An 18,289-nucleotide genomic window follows, 5' to 3' on the forward strand; every position below is an offset into this window, starting at 1 on the left:
TAAATTATATATATATAAAAAGAAAATAGTTTCTTCCTTGAAGCTGTCACTTTAAAATCAGTCATTACGTCTGAGAATTTCCACTCATGCTTCAGTCAGCATCACTTTAGTTCTAATATTTATTTGATGGTGTATTTGAGCTTTTATCATGTCGTCTTGTGGTGTCTCTGCATACGAGTCTTGTTGACTAAATCTGGCCAATCACTGGCAGGGAACGCCAACAACATTTAAACTTTGACAGAAAACAAAATAAATCTGGTTGTTTTTCAGTATTTTCTTCCCAGATTCAATGGGATGAACTGTGGATTCTCAGCATCTTCACAGACCCTGAGCAGCACCACCAGTTACTGTTGGGGACGATGACCTGCATCCCTTTGAAGAACCACAGAGACAAAGTGGTCTGACACCATCTCTTCAGTGGCAGTCTGCTGTAGAGAACTACATCACTCTGAACAACATGGCTGAACTTTATCTTCATTTCACATTTAGACAAATAAACTGGGATGGCAAAACATTTTATTCTTATGCATTACCCTCCGGCACAGAGGAACACCGGCACCTTGTAGATTTTAAAAAGAGAAGACAGAACAGAGGTTTAAACAGGAGTTTAAAGCTGAGTGTTTAACATCTCCAACCTGAACAAAACCTTTTTCTTTTGGGACATTTCAGGTGTTCATAGTTCAGTGTGTTTAAAAGCATCCAAAGCAGGAATTCTTAATTCCAAAGTTCTTCAAAGTTGGCTTTAAAGCTGTTGTAGTTATCAGAGACAGGCGGCTTTAATGTGTTGGCACATGTATTTGCCATGGGGTAGTTTGAACTGGTGAGGAGCTGAAGGGACGCTCCAGGATCCGTGCCAGCAGGAGGTTTGCCTGCTACACCTGTGGCAAGCATGAAGATCTCCTCCAGGCTCACTGAAGTGTCTCCTTCTAAAAGTAGAAAGCATTTGGACTAATTTACTGAAAATGTCAATCTAAAACAAGACTTGGGATGATATTTTATGTTGATAAAGATTAAACTGACTAACCTTTGCAGTCAGAAGGCAGTCTGCCCACAAACTTCTTGTTTTCCTCTTGTTACTTCAGGCAGGACTAAGCTGGGGTTGGAATAAGTTTTCCGTGTCTGTGGCAGATAACTTTTCACTTGAGTGACAGAACAGGGGTCAGGACTGTAGGATACTGCTGCAGTGCTGTGACAAACTGCAAGCTGCCAAGTCCATCTTTGAAGCTATAATGCAATAATACAGAGGATTTTAACTAACAGGCAGTCACAAGTTTTACTCTTTCTGGGCAAGAGCAATAAAATAAACTACCTATCAACTGCTGTGTGGTTCCTATCAATTAAATACCACTGAAGGTAATCATTGATAACTGAATGCTTTTCCTCCATTGACCCAACACGTTTAAAACACCCTGCAGTCTGCAGCATGGTGCTGCTGTGTACGATCAGGTCCTGCAGGCTCTCCAATGACCAAGCATTCTCAATCTAAAAATGGGACCTCTGGAATCCTAAATAGAAATGGTATCAGAAAGCTGTCATGACACAAAGTTTGAAGTGGACCAAATTGCTGGCTTTCCCAACCTTTCACCTTTGCCAAAGTGGAACATTTTCAGAGGTGTTTTATTCTTTTGGAAGTGTGATTGCCTCTGCTTCTCTTTCAAACTCCCAGAGTTGTGTAATGACTCCACTGCACATCTTGCTGTGCTTCCTGATTCACAGTGTAATCAGATTTCATTAAGAGAGTCAGTGGATCAATGATAATCTTGTTGTTCAGAGATCATGTATTCAGATGAATGTGTAGTTATACTGTGAAGTCCAATTTAAAATGTCTTTTAAACACTGCCTTCAGTTGTCTTATCAGGACTCAATAATCTGATGTCCTTGCCACATGAACTGATTCAAGGCTGAATCCACAAGAAGGGCAAAACAATATCCTATGTAATACAACAAATAAAGTATTATTAAGCAGTTGGCCAGAACAGTTAACCTTTAAAAGAGATGTGTATTTAATGGGCTAAAGCTGTTAAAGATGAACTAGCATCAGTGTTTCACTTACTTCTCACATTTCTCCCAATTCTATAGGTGCTGGAACCACATGTTTCCTCTATTTTACCACAGAATTGGCTTAAAAGGCTGATGTGGATCCATGTTTCCATGGAGCATGGAGGTGCTGGGGTGACGTATGCACGTCCAGCCTCACCTGCACACGTGACCAATCATGTCACTGATAAACCCCTATTTTGGGGATATTCGTTTGACGTTTGCAGATTTCCATTTATGGAAGGTTCTGTGAGTTCTTTTTTCCATATATGGTAATAACCGGGGCAACAGTGACGGTGTCTACTGGTCATGTGATCATATTTCGAACGTAGAAACCGCACGTTACTGGAAGGAGTTTCCATATCCAACGGTGAGGTTTCCATAGCGATGAGAAAAGCTCTGCAGGAGAGCACATAACGAGTGTTATTATTCCCCAACGTTCATCCTGCTGTTCCTCTGCAGGACTCTCACTGGCCTCATTCACAAACTCTGCTTTGTCCTCCATTACTGACAGAAAACACTGAACAAAGCATGAATGACATCTGTCATCTGCTTCAGAGCCTGTTGTTTTTTCATATTTACTAAATGTAAAGTATATTTGAGGGGGAAAGATCTTCAGACATGTTTTCCTTCTTCTTATTTCTTGTGTTGGAACTGTTTGTCTTTGCAGCAGCATCAAACATTTTCAGACTTAGTTTTTCAGGCGAGTGCTCCACCAAGACCAGATTAGGCTGGACACACATTTCTAAAGCCATCACTGAACTTATGAGCATCAGTTTCCTCATTGTAGAGTCATAACATCCAGCAGCTAGAAGTTCTAATTCAGAGCAGAAACATCTTCTCTTCCTGCTTGGAATGTTTCTCTGAATCATGTCTCTTGTTCTTCCAGGATAGAACGCTGATGGACAGATGTTTCCATTCCAGTCCTTGACCCATTCCATACTCTGTTTCTCAGCCTGGAGAGAGAAGGGCTTTTGACCCCTGATGATGAGTCATCTCTTTGCTCTCCACTGGGCTTTTCTGCCTCAGCTGCAGAGGCAACTTGCCTTCTTCATGGATGCTTGGAACCTTCACGGCCTGAGAGCAGCAGGCAGCCAGTCTCCCCACCAGCTTTGGACATCATTCAGACACCTTCAGGATCCTGATCAGGTGTGTTAAAACAGCTGAGTGCATCATATCAGGAGCCATTATTTAAATGATACATTTAAAAGGCCTAAAATGATTTGGCGAGATTACAGAACTTAATATTTATACTGACGAGAATTGATTTCATAGCTTCAGTTTAAAACTGCAACTGAAAATGTTTCAGTGAAACATCTGAAGATGCCAAAGCTTTTGTTTAAGTCTCCAGAAAGCCTACAAACTATTGAATAAGCTTAAAACTGTGATGGTGTTTTATTTGTGTTCAGGTGGAGGCAGACTGTGGGACTGACTGGGATGGACCACACGGCTCTGATGACCTCGGAGGTGAAACGGACCGAGTTGAAGGAGCCCAAGTGCAGCTTGAAGGACACCTGAGCGAGAACATGGCCAGGTCACCTGACCCCGATGTTCCCTTCATGGATGCACTCCACATCTATGCAGCCGCACCACAGCAGCTGATGCAGCCACAGCAGAACTGGACGAGTTCACCAACGTTCACACACTGCTGGATGGAAAAGTGCACCAAACACTTCATGTTCAATCGTCTTTATTAACCAAACTTTAACATTTGTAAATAAAACTTCAGATTGAAATGTTTGTTCTCAGTTCTCCTGAACTGTTCCCAACCTCACACACTTCCAGTTAATGAGGTAAAGCCTTAACATGGCTCACTGCTCCACAGCCTTCAATGAGCAGCATGAAACAGAGGAACAGACTAACTGCTACAACTTTGAAATGTTCACCTTAAAGACGCTCAGTTTCTCACATTATTCACATCAGATCATTCCAAAGCCAAAGTCTGTACTTCTAACAGACGCTTGGAGCTTTTCTCTGAATGTCTGCTAGCTTTGGCTCTTCAGAGGCAGTTTCAGCAGGTCCTGCAGGCTGAGGCTACAGGCGTGGTCATTTCAGGAGGAACTCCTGCATACAGGTGCTGGGGAGGTATACTCCAACCTGTCCACAGCTTCAGGAGTTGGTGCAGTTCCTGAGAGGAGCCCACAGAGACACAGTCAGAAGTATTTAAAGCTGCCAATAAGATGCTGAACAGCAGAACTTTCTCAAGTTTACCCAAAGATCAAAGAATCTCTGCTTCACCTGTAAAAAGAAACTGGTCTTTCTGCGGTAAAATAAAACAATGTTTCCATCCTGTTACCGGGTAGATTTTCCACCACCAGGTTTCATAAATATGGAGTCAGTGTGAAGAATCAGCAGCAGCTTTAGGAGATGTACATTGTTCAGGTCTGTTTCTCTGAGAGAACATTTACAATCTGAGCATTTTCAGTGTGGTCTCTCAGAAAGCCTGAGCTGCACGTCTCCTCCAGGCTGCTGTGCTCATCCTCACTATCTGGCATCGGCCTCATGATCCTTTTCAGGATGGTCTGAGAAGTAAAAACAGCCTCAGAGGCTGTAAAGTGAAAGGGTTTATTAACAGAACAGAGCAGCACTTTTATAAAAGCACAGGCAGAAAAAGCAGGGGGAGAGAGGAGGAAACAAGCAGCAAAGTGCTGCTTTAAGTTAAATTAAGCTGTCGATAAAGCAGCATTCAAAAGCTACAGCACAAAAATGTCTGTGACAGTCTGTAGGAAACACGTGTCGCTGCATTATCTGACAGAGCAGCAAACAAGTTACTGACTGGAGAAACAATCCACAGCTGTGACAGAGAGCAGCAACAGAAGCTCTACAGGGGTTGTAGGCTGTACTTCTATCACATCGTATGTACTGTAGATTTCTTGGGACGATCCATCTGAGTTCAGCTGAGGCGAGTTGGACCCACGAGGGATGTTCCTGACCAACAATTTGCTCGTCGATTAGTCTAAAACTTAAATTTAGACAAAGTAAAAATATGTCTGAAGATTTAGTCGAGGCCTCAGGACACAGATGCAGGGTCGAGTTCAAAGTCAAGACTGTTTATTCATATAAACAACAGGTTGATGATCTGCTCACAGAGCAAAGAAAGGGGCTGTGAAACTCCTGAGCACTCTCCTCAATAACTATGGAGGAGGAGAGTGCAGCTGTGAAAATGATCAAACCAAAAGCCTCTCCACTCCAGGAGGAAAACAAAGAGCTATTAAAGATAAGAAACTCGCAGCTCTCCTAACGAGGTGGACTTAAACAAAAGAAGCTCTCTCAGAAACAGAGGCACTATGAAACCTTAACAGTTATCTATCAGCTCACCTATAACGGCGGCGCAAAGATCCTCCAAGAGCAAAACACAAAATCACTCCACTAACGGAGGGCTATGAAACTAAAACAATTAATGAGAGCAAAAGCTCCGCTAACGGAGATGATTAAAAGATTACAACAAAGATCACTCCAAAAAAACCAGAGGAAAAAAAACAGGCTATGAAACTGAGCGTAATAAAACTAAAGCTACGGATAAAGAATAAATTACAACAAAGGATACGCTCGACTGCAGGCTGAAGGAAGCTGTGGCTGTGGAACAAAGAGGCGAGGGTGAGGCTCATGGTGGAAACAACACACTGGCACAAGACAAGGGAGACACAGACTATTAGAGCACAAGAGGAGCCAAGGAGAACAGCTGGAAACACTTTGGAATCAGGGAAGACAATCAGACGCAGACACAGGAGGAAGGGCAAGGTACCTGAAAGGAGAGGGACGTTAGTGATTTCAAAATAAAACAGGAAATGACGAGACAAGACATGAATCAAAACTTAAATCGTCACAGATTTCTTTTTAAAAAAAATCAGAGGTTTAAAAATACTTTTGACAGTAAAATTGCACATTGGAAAACAACTTAGACCCCAAAAAGTGACCAAAGTCCGACTGTGTTTTAAGTACTTGAGGGAACTGAAAAAATGACATTAACATTAACTATCATGGCACAAGAAGCTCTGACAATGAACACATTTTCTGAAAGTCCATGTGTGTGAAATGTTGGGATAATCTGTGTTTATATTGGAGTCACCTTCAAATGAAGAGAAGTTACAACATGAACAAGGGAACCCAGAGAAGGATGCAAAATTTGGATAGCAAGCATTTCCCAGCTGGTTGGCTGTTGTCATGCTTCCTGAGCGATTTACACAAGTCAAACAAATTCCCAACATCTGACACTGAAACACATGTTTGGTCCTGCAGTAAACCTGGAGATTAAGAGGGGTTTCCTATTTTTTATCATTTCAAAATAAAGAATGAGCAGATTTCTCACTCATTTTGGTCACAGGCCCATTATACGTGACTTACAGTTTATCATAGAGGGAGAAGGACAAGGAGAGGAGCCGTTCATCCCTGCACTCTGTGGGGCTACAGACCGGTGCGCAGCCGCAGCTTCTCTGCAGACTCAGACTGAGTCAAATGAACACGGAGCAAACGACTCCCTGCTCCATGGAAATTTAACTATGGCTGCAGCCCTGACGTTTAATGTACTCATAAACAACTGTTGCTTTCATTCGCGTGACATATTTTTTCTTCACCCACACTGTATTCAAAGTAAAAAAAAAAAACGTCACCATTTCTCCAAGGAAAGACAGCGCCAGTGCATTATGAACCTCATTTATCCTCCTCTCTGCGTCAGACACATTAAAGCTGCGTTCACTGAAAAAACCTTATTTCCACGTCACTAATTTGAAAGTCCGGCCAAAATGCCATCCTGTCAACTTGGTGAAAACGGAAAACTCGTGCTACAACATTTCAAATGTGGGACTTTAAAGTAATTAGGCTTTGGAACTGTAAAAAGGTTTTAAGAAAATCACAGGACTATGGTGGAAACCGCCCAAACTCGCTTTAACCATGGCCCGAACAGGCTAACGTTAGGCCTGTTTGAGTCACTGTAACAAATATATATTATATAGCTGCTTAAACCATATGTTTCTTTTAGTTTTTCACCTAATTGGCTTGAGAGGCTGATGTTGATCCTGCACATGTTCTTCTCTCTCGTGTTGGTTCTCTGCAGCTGAAAGTGAGACTCTCAGATAACTTAGTGTCTGTCGACCTCTTCTGTTCCCTGTGTGTAGTTTTGTGTTCAGCGTCACACAGAGAGACCGAGGCTGCTTAGTTAGATGAAATCATCACAAATTGCTCATTTTTAAACAGTTACATTATATTCTAGAAGTCAGAACACAGTGATAGATGTTGTTTCAGCATCTATAAAAAGCTGATTTGTCACTGATTCTCTCGCTTACGGCCATACCACCCTGAACACGCCCGATCTCGTCCGATCTCGGAAGTTAAGCATGGTCGGGCCTGGTTAGTACTTGGATGGGAGACCGCCTGGGAATACCAGGTGCTGTAAGCTTTTTACACCTGCAGGAGGCGCTGCTGCTCACTCAACACGGACAGCTTCTTGACATACTTCACATCAGGAAGGAAATCACTCAAATAAATTCACTTTTCAATCTTTGTCAAAGACTGGAAATGAGCGCACACATAAACCTCATTTAGGTCACTCTGTCATATCATCTTCCAGCACTGCTCAGCTCACAGTGACTTCATCTGTCTCAATTCTTCTGGATACCAAACACACACAAATATTATTGTCTCACATTAGTCTGCAGACTGTTAACAGATCTTCCTGCAGTCTGCAGATTCATCCCATTTCCTTCCTTCCTAAGAATCCCTGCTGATATCCAAGGTGCTGATCCCAGATCTGCTCAGATATCCCAGGTTCTCCTCTGCTTTTATCCTCACACACTGAACTGTCTCCTCATCTATGTGTTAACAACCAGAACCCACTGATGTGGGCTCAGAAATAAAGTTTCTAATGTTTTCCAAACACAAATGAATAAATTACAGAGATTTGCTGAGGCCAGATAGAAAAAGTGCACGTGCAGCCACTTTAAACTGTCAAACAGGCAACTTTATATCTAACAGCAAACACTGAGAGCTGCTCTGCAGAATAAATACTTTTACTGGTGGAAGTGTTAGTAAATGTTGCTGATGACACTTTGATTCTTTTGCCTGAGTGAGGTTTTAGATTCAGAACTTTTACTGGGAGTTGAATATTTCTCAGTGTGGCATCAGTGCTTGTAAAGGATCTACACCACTGTCACCTGACTCAAAATCAACACTAATCAAATTGAAAGAAGTTCATAATCAGCTTTTATAAGTGAATTATAAGCGAAAGGCTTCCTTTTTGCCCCAGGTTAGGGCTAAGCTGATCCGGGTCAGGGGTTAAGTTGCACCGTCTGGGGGTGAACTGACCATCAAACTGAATCTAAATCAAAGCCATAAGAAATTTCAACCATAACTTACCTCTTTGAAAAACTGATTTAAAAGTCCATTATTGTTTTGTAAGTGGTCATATTCATTTTCTTCACGATAACTTAACATTAAATCTGATAAACAAAAAAAATGTCATTAAAGCTGGAATCTTCCCCAAAACAGAAATGCTGAAGTGGAATGAATGAATAAATGTCCCCAAAACTTTCCATCCTTCCACTTTCTTTAATTCATGGTTTCAGGGGGACTGGAGCCTATCTGTCACAGAAACTCCTCAACATTCCAGTCTAATAACAAGTCTGAAACTAAAGCAAAAACTGCAGCCCCAAATGAACATTGGCATGATATAGGCTGTGTCAAATGCAAAAGCAGTCCCTGTTTCCCTTTTTGGAACTCATCCTTTCTAAGGACAAAGTTAAATGTATGAGGATCAAACACAACAAGTACCTGGGACATGTCAACAGATCCAGGAAATCCAGGAACCAGCAAACTGAGAGCCAAAGAGAAACTGAGGCGTCTGCCAACAAATCAGCAGCAGCTGAAGCTGATCAACTTCCTGATGTGTCATGAGGTGATCACATGTTTCAACTAAAGACATCAAATAACAGCTGAAGCTGCATTACAGACAATAAGAGATGTGGAAGCAGCATCAAAGCTGAAAAATGGGAACTTTAAACCTCGTTGGATGTGAAATGAAATGTGCTGAAGAGCAGGATTTCTACACACGTCAGTCATCATCATGATGTGAGTGTTCAGCTGCATAGAAACATAAGAAGAAGAAGCTCCACTTTAAGACTGTGTGATTCCAGTGATGATCCAGCATTGATCACTTCCAGTTTCTAGAGAATTTGTTTAAAAAAAGAAGCTTTCTGGTGAATTGATTTGATTGTGGATGTGAAGTGTGTCAGCGCCCCCTGCAGGTTGTAGAGAGAAGAGAAAAAGCTTACAGCACCTGTTATTCCCAGCCGGTCTCCCATCCAAATACTAACCAGGCCCCCTGCTTAGCTTTCGAGATCGGGATGTTCAGGGTGGTGTGGCCGTAAGCAAAAGTCACCGTAACAAATATCTATTATATAGCTGCTTGAACCATATGTTTCTTTTAGTTTTTCACCTAATTGGCTTGAGAGGCTGATGTTGATCCTGCACATGTTCTTCTCTCTCGTGTTGGTTCTCTGCAGCTGAAAGTGAGACTCTCAGATAACTTTGTGTCTGTCGACCTCTTCTGTTCCCTGTGTGTAGTTTTGTGTTCAGCGTCACACAGAGAGACCAAGGCTGCTTAGTTAGATGAAATCATCACAAATTGCTCATTTTTAAACAGTTACATTATATTCTAGAAGTCAGAACACAGTGATAGATGTTGTTTCAGCATCTATAAAAAGCTGATTTGTGACAGATTCTCTCGCTTACGGCCATACCACCCTGAACACGCCCGATCTCGTCCGATCTCGGAAGCTAAGCAGAACACAGAAATATTATTGTCTCACATTAGTCTGCAGACTGTTAACAGATCTTCCTGCAGTCTGCAGATTCATCCCATTTCCTTCCTTCCTAAGAATCCCTGCTGATATCCAAGGTGCTGATCCCAGATCTGCTCAGATGTCCCAGGTTCTCCTCTGCTTTTATCCTCACACACTGAACTGTCTCCTCATCTATGTGGTGGACTGGTGCAGAGGGAACAACCTGATCCTGAATGTCAACAAGACCAAGGAAATTATCGTTGACTTCAGGAAATCTAGACCCACCCACACACCCCTCCTTATCAACGACTCAGCTGTGGAGGTCGTCAGCAGCACCAAGTTCCTGGGGGTGCACATCACTGACAACCTCAGCTGGTCACCCCACATCTCCTCACTGATGAAGAAGGGCCAGCAGCGCCTGCACTTCCTGCGTCGGATGAAGAGAGCATCCCTCCCGCCCCCCATCCTTCAGACCTTCTACAGAGGGACCATCGAGAGCCTGCTGACCAGCTACATCTCCATCTGGTCTGGGAGCTGCAGGGCCTCTGACTGGAAGTCTCTACAGAGGGTGGTGAGGACAGGGGAGAAGATCACGGGGGCTCCGCTCCCCTGCATCAAGAACATCGCGGACAGACGCTGCCTATCCCGGGCTCACCAGATCCTCTCCGACCCCACCCACCCCAACCATGGACTGTTTTCCCCCCTGGCGTCCGGCAGAAGGTTCCGCAGCATCTCCTGCAGAACGACCAGACTACTGAACAGTTTCTTCCCCCTGGCCATCAGACTGCTTAACGCCACATAACACTCCTCCACCCCTAAACACACACACAGACACTACAAAAACCACCCCCCATGGACATGGACAATACACGCACCTTAGTTAGTCTAGTTTTGTCTTCAACATGAACCTGGGGACTCCTTGGCACTTACTTTACTCTGACTGTGAAATTCTTTTCTAGTTCTCTTAAGTGCAATTGTTATAGTGCAATATTTAATGTTTCTCTTTGCAATAACTCAGTGCAATATTTAATGTTTCTCTTTGCAATAACTCAGTGCAATATTTAATGTTTCTCTTTGCAATAACTCAGTGCAATATTTAATGTTTCTCTTTGCAATAACTCAGTGCAATATTTAATGTTTCTCTTTGCAATAACTCAGTGCAATTTTTAATGTTTCTTTTGACAATTAGTGCAATATATCAATAACTTAGTGCAATATACATGAATATATATATACTTATTTACCCTGCATATAGTTAGCTCTTAGTTATAGAAAACATATTATTGTATAGGAATAAGGTCTAGCTCTGTTACACTGGTAGCCAAGTAACGACATTTCGTTGTCAAGATTCACCTTGTGTTTTTTGTGCAATGACAATAAAGGAAGTCTAAGTCTAAGTCTGTTAACAACCAGAACCCACTGATGAGTCTTCCCAACATTAGGACTGCTTTCAGCCTACATGGATGGGACAGTAATGGGTGGTGTTTCCATCGGCCGGTGACAGACATAACAACAAAATAACTAGACAGAGACTAAGAGACTGAGCGTGGCGTCTGTGACAAGAAGAGTCAGAAACTAATGACATGGATGAAAGTGAACTCTGCTCACAGCAGATTCAGAGCAGGAAGTTAGTCCTCACCCATCACTGTGTTTAACTGTTTGAAGCTGTCGGCTGGAAGAAGGATTCTTGGCAAATGTGTTGACAGTGTAGATTATCTTCAGTAATTCCTTCTTCATCCAGTTTAAAATCACAGAGATTTAAGATTCCTCAGATCAGATGATGATCTGGACATTCTTGCATTAGCTCTCTGATCTCAGTGAGACTTCCTGGTTGAATAAAGGTGATGATGTGAGGTTCAGTTAGCTTTGCATTCACAGAGCTGTTTAAATTTCCCTTAAAACAGGTTACTTTGTACTTTTAGACCAAAAAGGTAAATTTCAGAACCTGTACTTTTTAAGTTGAAGCAGAACTTTTATTTTTGACAAAGTATTTTAGTTAATTTTTTACAAAAGTATATGTGCCTCTACTTAAAAAGAGGTTCTGTGTACTTTAGCAGCCCCTGAAGGAGAGTCAGAAATCATCAGTCACACCTGAACACACCTGAGACAGCCCTACAGAAAGCACAGACGTGTTCATGAGTGGAATTTAGAGGTTGAATCATTCAGATAGAACAGCAGTACAAAGTTCAGACTTTGTTGTTCAGTAACTTGGAGATGTGTTTTAGCTCCACTGGTCAGACAGCTTATATCAGTCCTGCCTCCATCACAGGTGGACTCTGCTCTGACTGGTTCCAGGAAGCAGCTCACCTGTGTCTCAGTCTGTCGAGCGGAGACTCTTCTTCTTCTTCAGCTCTGAACAATCTGTAAGTTCAGACTTTCCTGTTTGTTTCTGCTCTGTAATGTTGGAGAACATGTTCACTTCTTATTTCAGAGCAAACTTTGATCAGTTTGTGTTTGAAAACAAATATAGATGATTATCAGATTATTGATTAACTGGAATCAATCAACATGATGATCAGCTGATGGTTTTTTGTTTGTTTGTTTCCTTCTCAAACAAACTGCTTCATGTTTTTAGTTCCTGGAATCAAAGTGTCGTCTCCACCTTTAAAGTCAGAAAGAGCAGCTTCCTGTCAGACCTTCCGTTATGAAGCTGTGATGCAGTGTATGTATGAAGGTGTTTAGTGTTCATTGTGGTTCAGTCTTTTCACTTCCTGCATTGTGCTGCAGGATCCAGTTGGACCAATCAGAACCTGCAGTGTGGGAAGTCTGACTTCCAGTCACATTTCTTCACATTCAGACTGAAATCATTCTTTAAATAATCCTTTAGTTTCTGTTGTTGATATTTATTCATTACATCCACAGTACAGATGCTGCTGTTTTTAAGGTGTCAGCAGGAGAAGAAACTCTGAAGTGTCTAAAAGTCAGTTTAGAGGAGATGTTAAAGATCAGGGACTGCATTCATAAAAACTCTGTAAAGAGCTGCTCCTGCTGATGAAAATCTAACCAAATTCTTAGAATGGTTGAGAATGAAAGAGTAGATCCTACAAAAGATAAAAGTTATTCAGCAACATGTTAACCCTTAAAAGGAAGGAGGATTTGAGTTGATGTCAGGGGCGTCACTAGGTCTTAAGGACAGGGGGGGCTTAGCCCCCAGAGATGCACAGGATGTGAGTGAACGTAGCGCACGAGCACAAAACTTCACAAACAGCTATCAGGCTGAGAAACTTTTCATTATTATTATTTCAGTCTGTTTTTTTTTAAATACAGTACAACAACTATCATAGGTTTGCACAGTAACAGCATATTTACAGCATTAACAAGAAAAAAAATGGCTCCAATTGCGAGTTACTTGGTTGATGGAAGAAAAGAATGCCGTCTGTTTTTAAAGGCTGGCACATGGCTCTATCACTCTGCTGTGACTCAGAGGCTGAAGCTCGTCTTTTTCAATTGACATTGTTTGACACAGCCAGGAATGCAGCCGACGCAGTGCACTACAGGACGTTCCACATGAGCAGCTGCCCACAGGCACTGTTAGGGTAACAGCTACCTGGTAACTTGGATGCTTGCCAGGGGCGGTTTTTGCTATGATCAAAGTGGGAAATCAACCCAGGGCGCAATCTGTGAAAGGGCGCACGAGAGGAAGAAAAAAAAAAGTATTCAGTTATTTTTATAGCTGAATATACAGATTTGACCGTTTGGGTTTTTCTAGTTCCAACAATATGTAACAAGCTGAAACCATACAGCGCATCATGCAGAAGAAGAAGACAGACGCAGATTACGTCAGAGGCTTTTCACAGAGCAAGTCAAGTGCGTGTTCAATGAAGGATGGACTATAAAAGGTCAAGAAAGTCATCAGGTGCCCAGTTCAGGAAAAGAAGGAAATAAGAAGAAGAGGACCCAGAACCACCACTGATGGTTGCCTTCAGAGAGGGAAACATGTCTGTAATCTGAGACAATAAGATGGAGGGTTTGAAAGAGGAGATGAAGCATCAGAAGCTGTCAGACTCCTCCTCCTCTGACTCAGTCTCAGAACAATGTGGAGTTAAAGAAAACACAGGCATCTGTTTTAAAGGACTCACTGATGTTATGACTGGAAATCCAAAAATGATATGAAATTTGAGTATTTTATCCATGAAATATCATTGTGTTCACCTTCTGATCAAACTGTTTCATCGTTCTTTGGGGACCTGGGATGTATCTATATTGGCCACTAAGTTACCTTCAGTTATGACACAAGAACATTTACATGAATTCTTCCTGAAGGGCAACAGCTCACAGAGAGGCTCACAGAGAGGCTGCAGTATCAGTAGCTCCTGCACCAGGAAATCATTTTCCTTTAGAAAATGTATTCCTAAATAAAGCAAGGGTTGTCTGTAAAAACACTCAAATAATTTCCTCCATATTTGTGCCTATTCAGTAACTGTTATAATAAACATCAATACTCACATTATAAGGACAGCAGGAGGCTGAATCTGTGAAATCACTGTAAAAGTAAAACTTACAATGAAAAGACAAACCCACAGAGTGACCTGATGGAAAAAAAAACATACAGAGTGACAAAAGATGCTTCTACAGGTCTGCAATGAACCTGTTTGTCTGGATTCAGCCTGTATTTTCCATCCTGTTTGTTTGTGATGGATGAAAGATTAACATTTAAATCAGCTGATGGTAAGAGAATCAAGGAGGTTGTTGACAGACAATATATCTTTGGTGACACAGCAAGTGAATCTATAATGACTTTGTATTTACTGTTTCTCAACCTCTTTTTAGTTTATGAAAGTAAACTTTGAATATGATATGAGACTTTATGCAGTAACTTCACTACGACACATGTTGACCGATCTGTTTGAGGGAAGTTACTTAATATCACTAAAGTTTCCTGAACTTATCAGGAAAAGATCAGTTTTCTTGGTATTTGTTTTACAGTTGAACAGTTTCACAGTGATGCCGGGCTGTGTAAAGTCCATCAATCATTTAGATGTTAACATTTCTCCTCCATAGTTAAACTGAACTATTTAGGATGTTAATTTCAGACAAAACGCCTCTCTGGGTGTGTCTTTCAGAGTTTAGTTTCTCTTTCCACTAAACTTCCATCTTTTTGTGACGCAGATTATTTGCTCCGTGAAATTCTCCGTCTGAAGGTAACGGAAACTATTTTTAATGTTTGACAATAATATCTGCTGTTGGCAGCTTAGTTCAAGCAGAAACAGACACAATCTACCGCATCGTCCTTTCTGTTGATTCACTGCTGTAACTGTAAAACTGTAACTGTGAAACTGTAACTGTGAAACTGTAACTGTAAAACTGTAACTGTGAAACTGTAACTGTGGGACCAGTGCCGTGCACAACATGTGTTACTTTTTGTGTTACTGAGTGAGAACAATATGTGGAATAAGAGCAGCAGCAGACTATAAAGATGACCCAGGTTTAAACACTGAGTTGTTGTTACATGTCAGCTTCAAACTAAAACATGGAGCAGCATCCCAGTTATTATCTGTGAGGGTTGTAAAGGAACTCTTGAGGAGCTCAGAACCCCAGAATTTATTTTTCTACATTGATGTTACACCACCAGATCAGAGGAGGAAACATCTTCTCCGAAGGCGACGAGTTTCATTTGCTCTTTCATTTATAAGTTATAACCAAAATGATTGAAACAAAGTCACACCCTGTCATCAGTTAAACACATTGATACATTTTACTGAAATAAATAATAAAAATATAAAATAGATAATGTAACATATTGGTCATCATCATGGTGTAATTAAAACCAATGTTACAATAAAAATGTTTTTCATTAACAAAGCGAAGTATTGAAAACAGGCACCAAATCATATATATGATCATTTATAGATTAGCTGACAGATTCTACAACCCCCAGTAGGGGTCCTTAGGCAAGACCCCCTTACCCTATCTGTAAGTCGCTTTGGATAAAAGCGTCTGCTAAATGCATAAACATAACATAACAACAAGGGACTGTTACATGCATGCATTTCATTAATAATGAAAAGAATTAGACAATAAATCATATTTCTTTCACAAGTTCTTACACAATATTGGCATTAAGAGACCATTTCCTAATATTCCTATATTCATTTAAAGAGTTGATTTCAGTTTTAAATTCTTGAAAAGATGGGAAGGATTTGGAGAACCTGGCTTTGTGTTTTCTCAGTAAACCTGAAGGATTAGCAATGAGTTTAGTTTCAGAGTTTTATGTCCACAGTCTTTCTGCAGCAGAGGACATGAAACCGACGTCGAGCTGCTTTGGATTTTAGATCATTTGTTTCTGATTTTGGCTCTTTTCTGAGCAGGAACCCTGCATACTAACCTTCAGGGACAATCTTTATGCATCCACTGTAAGAATGGTCTCTAAAACCACGTTTCAGTCCATTTCTAAACGCCTGTCCACTGTAAGTTTAAAAAAGCAGATGGAAAGTTAATTTTTTAACAGATTCTAAGATTGTGGAAAGTCTTTGTGAAGGATTTATCCCCCTATAACACCCACTGAGCAGAAGTCCAGCTGAATGCATCTGACAGTGCTGTAATAGGTTAACTACAGACCAAAGAGGGTCAGACTTAGCAAAGAATCATATTTCAGAACAACACTGGCTTGTTGATTGGCAGATACAGTCACTGCAGAACTTTATCTGAGCTTTTCTAGGATTTGTAGCTTTTACCTGAGCAAAGAGCATCCACTGTAAGCCCAGCCCGCAGTGTGCTGAATTCTGGCTGTTAGCACAGCATCTGGCTCAGTTTCTCAGTGTTTGTCTGGTTCTGTAACTTCATGTGTTGGAAGCAATAAACTATATTCACTCTACTTAAAGAATTTTAGCTTTCCTCAACAATTTTCATGTTTCAACTTTACATTTCTTCCATTTCAGAGGAGATCAGTGAATCTTTTATTGCTCTGCATCTCTTCACAGAAATGCTTGTTAAGGCATCATAGAAAGTTATTGTGACCTTCAGAGACTTGTTGCTGCTGTTCAGCTGAAGATAAACTTTTAAAAACATTTTCACTTGTAAATCCTCAGTTAATCAAATTCACGAGCTGGAAAAGTTGTTTGAGCTGAGGATGACTTTACCACAGTTATGTTATGTTCTGGGAGAGGCCGGATCTGATTGATGCTGCATTCCAGCCTCATCTGCTTTGACTCTCTGATGACAACAGAACGGTTTCCTGTAACCTGTAAGTTGTTTGTTTCTGCTCTTTAATGTTTGGGGAACATGTTCACTTCTTATTTCAGAACAAACTTTGATCCCTTCTGAGTTTTAAGACAAATCTGCATGATTATCAGATTATTGATGAACTGGAATCAAACAACACGATGATCAGCTGATGATGTTTGTTTTCTACATGAAGAACTGATCTTCATAGAATGAAACCGTCAGCTCCTCCATTACAGTCAGACACAGCAGCTTCCTGCTGCTTCCTTTCTCATCTTTGTTTCTTTTTGTTTGTTGAATTCAACTAAAAGTTAAAACGTTTCATTCAAGTTTTTATCAGACTTTTTATTTGTACTTTCAAACACAAGATGGAACCTACAGACAAAGATGGAACCTTCCCAGGGTAGAAGGTTCTGTTATTAACAGCATATTAGTCCGTTTCTGGTTCAGACGTTAAATCAGTTGATCTCCGTCCTGTTTCATGTCAGTAAATGTACGTAATGGTCCATCATCATCATGAGTGTGCTGGGTGGTAGCTCCATGCCTCCATCTAGTGGACTGATGGAGGTACAGCAGCTGATCTTTTTACAGCCCAAATGATGGAGAGGAGGATTTGAGTTGATGTGCAGATGAATGATTTGTGTTTCCTCTGCAGATGAAGGTAGAAAGTGTGTGTGAGCTGATGTGAATTCAGCAGCATGGAGCAGTGTGAGGACACTAAAACCACTCTGTGTGGGGAACATGAGAGCCAGAGCAAAGCTCAGAGGTGAGATGACCATCTCTAACTGTCCATGACTCTTCTCCATGTCAGAGCTCAGCACTCACATCACCAAACCCCCTTTATTCACAGGAACCAACCAGAACCCGAACCTGAACCAGAACAAGAACCTGAACCCAGCTGTGTGTCCTTTAAGAGCGACTGGTCAATGGGTCGTTATTATGACTTCAAATCAGACCAACATCCATCCTTGTGTGTAAATGTGTGACAGTGTCCATGTTGAAGGAGGAAAGAGTCCATTAATTATCGTATTAATGATCGTACCTTCATAGATCAAGTCTGAGGGAACTATGAGAAACACCCAACACACAGAGGAACATAAATGTACATTTATGAGGAGCTAGAAACGTAACTCAGTGTCATGGTATTACTGTGGAAGATCTATTTCAGAAGGGTGGTGTGTGATGAACATCAGAACACTGAAAGCAGGAATGAAGAAGGAATAGGTGGGAGATCACCAGGAGGTTCACTTTAAGATTATGAATAGAAACTAAGTAGAGATACATTTAACTTATAAATTAAAGATCAAATGAAAGTC

General features: G+C 41.2%; 1 protein-coding gene, 1 long non-coding RNA gene and 1 other non-coding gene across 3 annotated transcripts in view; 2 read left to right on the forward strand and 1 right to left on the reverse strand.

Moving 5' to 3' along the window:
• Positions 1-18,289, reverse strand: part of LOC140291438 (uncharacterized) — an 873,052-nt gene that overhangs the window by 153,376 nt on the left and 701,387 nt on the right. The window lies entirely within an intron of this gene.
• LOC140318455 (5S ribosomal RNA) lies at positions 7,314-7,432 on the forward strand. The gene has a single exon (XR_011917832.1). It is a non-coding gene; the product is annotated as a 5S ribosomal RNA (ribosomal RNA).
• Positions 12,056-17,937, forward strand: LOC140292527 (uncharacterized). Its single transcript, XR_011912562.1, has 3 exons — positions 12,056-12,337; positions 17,635-17,739; positions 17,824-17,937. It is a non-coding gene; the product is annotated as an uncharacterized lncRNA (long non-coding RNA).

The sequence above is a fragment of the Leuresthes tenuis genome, unplaced genomic scaffold (assembly GCF_036924035.1).
Source record: "Leuresthes tenuis unplaced genomic scaffold, fLeuTen1.0.hap1 SCAF_1, whole genome shotgun sequence".
In the NCBI taxonomy this organism is placed as follows: Eukaryota; Metazoa; Chordata; class Actinopteri; order Atheriniformes; family Atherinopsidae; genus Leuresthes; species Leuresthes tenuis.